A 3,637-nucleotide genomic window follows, 5' to 3' on the forward strand; every position below is an offset into this window, starting at 1 on the left:
AGCAGGCTGTGCAAATATGTGGGTGTATCAGTGAGTATTGGGGAGCTTGAGGCACGTAGGATCTATTAATACATCTCATGTGAGTCAACTGCAGCCACAGAGCCAAGGCACTTACTACCACTGACTGTCTAATGGTGCTTCCTTAGCACCCTGCTTATGAAATAAATTCTATCTATTATGGATTACAGGACAAATTTATAACATTTCTCATATTTTGCCCAGATATTGGCCCCTCACAGAAAAAATACCATGTCCTGGATGATCTTGAGTGAACTAATCTGGCACAAAAGTTTTTAAAAGATAAAAAGCTTTATAGTCCATTGCCATTCTTCGGAATCGTTCCCATTATTAACTTCATCTCCTTATAATACGTCTTTTCAACAGGAAGCTATCAAGTAGATTCCAAGAATGTGGTCATCCTAACCCAGCTCATTCAAATTCATTTGTCTTGTGATAAAAATTATAGACAGAATACACCAGGTGTACAGAAGAAGACAAATAGTTCGGATGTCTGTGGAACCACTCTAAGTAGATCTTTTCTCTCAAGTAATGTAATTTTATCTTTCTGTATCTAATTGCAGGTGGTTGGCTGAATCTAATTGTGAGATTGCTCTGCTTTCTGTCTTAACAATGTCTCTAAAGCCTGAAGCAATGAGAGAAAAAGCAAGATTATTTAAAATTATATGGAGTAATTGATTCCACTGTAGCACAGAAGGATATTTTTCTTGGGCTTTCATAGATTTCAGTAGTTTGAAACTATATTGTCTTCTATTATGGAAAAGTTATAAAACCTCCTGTAAGGTGAGAAGATTCATGAATTGGTTTAGTAGTCAATCACCAACATGTGAGACAGAGACTGAACTAGCCAAGCATTCTCTTAGATACATTACCCCCAAAAGCTGTTTCTGACACTTCTAAAATGTAAATGATGATGTGATCCTTCTAATTTGGTGATAATTTACTGAATTACCTGTGATTTGCATGAGAATTTCTGTTTGCAAAAACAGACACAGCTGGTTGTTCTGCAGTGTTAAAGCATATTGGCAGCCTCATATTCATGGTCAATGTGCAACCTGGAACACATTTTGGGAGTCTCCTTGCCAGCCACACCTCTGACACTTGAGCAAGAACTGGCTCACCATTCAGCCACAGGTGCCTGTTCCATTCATATCTAACCCCATATTTTAAATTATTCAGCAGGTTTGATCCCTGCACTAGAGGGCAGTCAGAGCCAGCTGCACCAGCTGGCAGATATGTCACACCAGCCCAAGGAAAGGTGGGACAAGTCTCAGGACCTGCTTTTTAGTCCCTCAGTCCCTTAGCCCTTTACCAGGGCCAGGAATGAGCAGCACAGGCTCTGCCACTTCTTTTCATGAATGAGAAACTGAGATGCAGTGGCTGAAGGCCATGATTTCAATAGGATAGGGCTTCGACAGCTGGCACTGGTTTCAGTAAACATTGAAGAGCTTGCTATTGTCTGGAAAATCTGTGAATAGGTTTACATAGTCGCTTATACCATCATTGAAGCCATCAAGGCATTTCTGTTCCCTGCAAAGCTTTGTGCTATTCACAAGTCCAATTGACCTGCTCAACATCACCTTCATAAAATGACTGCATTCACTTATTTGGAAGGTCCTGCTACATCTTAAATCCTGTTTGAATTGTAAGCAAGACAATAGGAGCATCCATTCCCTCACCTGATTTCTCCCCAGGGCAGCTGGACATGCCTGGCTTCTGGCTGTAGGTTGGTATGGGCTGTGCCCTGTGGCATGTGGTATGACAGGGACAAGGGATTTGGTAGACCCTTTAAGAGTGTGGGCTCCCATTAGACAGAATTCACCCAATATTTGGAAAAGTGTGCCATCATGTGAGTGGGGAAGTGTGTGTGAAGAACAAAGCAGAGGTAAAACTGGAATTTGATGGCAAAAGGTCTGGGATGCTGAGTATTTGATTTATTTAGGGAGAAAGGAAATTTTCTCCCTCTTAGCCAGCACTGAATCATTAATGGGATTCTGAATTTGCCTCTTGAGAAGGCGGCATTGCCTGATGCCTCAGACAAGATACAAAGCTTGGTGGTTGCTAGTGCGACCTGGCCTAGCAGATCCTGTGCTATGTTGGAGGAAGAACTCTGGCAACCGCCTGCTTGGATATTTCTGCCCTTGTGTGCAGCCAGATTTACAGCACCACAAACATGAGGAAATTATATCCAAAAAGGAACTTCACAGAAATACCATGCTGATAAGTGAATAGCAATTTTTTGTAAAGAGCAGTTGACTTTGCAGACTGACCACAAATGGATTTTGGGTAAAAGCTGGGGTTTTTCCATCAAGAAGCTGAAAATGGCTGAGAAATAGAGGATGTCTTATTATCTCTGGTTGAGGGCCAAGCCACCAAGCGATCTTGGTCAATCCTCCTCCTCCTTTGGCCCTCACATGCAGTTCTCAAGACTGTCTGCAGCCCCCTAGCCAAGCCTGGCTTTCCACCATCTGCCCCATACAACCTTTTCTTTGTGCCTGCTGCTGCTGTTCAGGGTGCCGCCAGTTCAAATGGCAAACATGGATACAAAGCATTACCAAAAGCAAAGCCTTGTGTGGAGGGGACAGTGTGCATCTGGACCTGGTCCAAGTTGAGTAAGTCGTGTTTCTTCCAGGAACCAGGAAATATCTTCAGGGGATTTTTTCCCCTCCCTAATTCCTGCTTATTCTATTTATAAAGGACTGGCAATTTTTAAACATCCTCAAAGCACAAGGTGCACTCTGCGATTTTGCTTTCTCAGGTTTCATATCTGTTTACATTACAGTAAGTCTAAATGAATAAAGGGCAATAGTAACATCTCCTTGCTTTGTTTTTTGCCTGTCATTTCCAGTCTGGTCTGGAACAGCTGAACCCAGGAAGGGATTTCCACTGTTGTCAAGGGCTCTAAATGAATATTCCAGAGCCAGTTCTGCATTTCTTTCATTTTGCATGCCCTAGACTCCAACCAGTTTCACTGGGTGCTGACACTTTTTGCCAATGGCAGCATCAGATCCCCCAGCAGGGATCTATATCCTGTGCTGAGGTTATAGGAGATTTGTTTCATTTCCGTGTGCTGTATGTAATCCTTTTCTGCAGCATAAAAACATAGGGAGTACAAAGCCCCGCCACTCCGATTTCATAGTTTGTGCAACACCTTTGCACTCCCCTTCTGTAGGGGACTGCATGCAATGCATCATGATAGTGTGGAGGAGGAGAGCTAGGGCCTTGGGAAGTGCTTGTTCTGATGACTGACACTTAGTAGCTCTTGGAGATGACCAAAATAATTTTAAAATAAACCCAAATCCAAACCCTTCTTTAGAACATCAAGGTCCTTTCCTTTTTCTCCTTCCCCTTTCCCTTTCATCCTTTTTTTTTTCACTTGTCTACTTCTCCTTTTTATGTCTCCTGTCCTATGAGCACCAAAATTTCTTTTAACCTTCCTCTCAATTGAGACCTCTCTCAATTTTTCAGACATCTCTGGCCTCAAACAGGAGCTGATGTGCAAAAACCCCATGAGAGAGGTCTATTCTTACAGTATTTCTGGCCTATTTTTGTTGTGAGGAGAGATGGGTGCCCTCTGAAGCTCAGAATGGTATCTAGGGTTTCAGATGTTTTCCCTGGC

The sequence above is a fragment of the Geospiza fortis genome, unplaced genomic scaffold, assembly GCF_000277835.1.
Source record: "Geospiza fortis unplaced genomic scaffold, GeoFor_1.0 scaffold1, whole genome shotgun sequence".
Lineage (NCBI taxonomy): Eukaryota > Metazoa > Chordata > Aves > Passeriformes > Thraupidae > Geospiza > Geospiza fortis.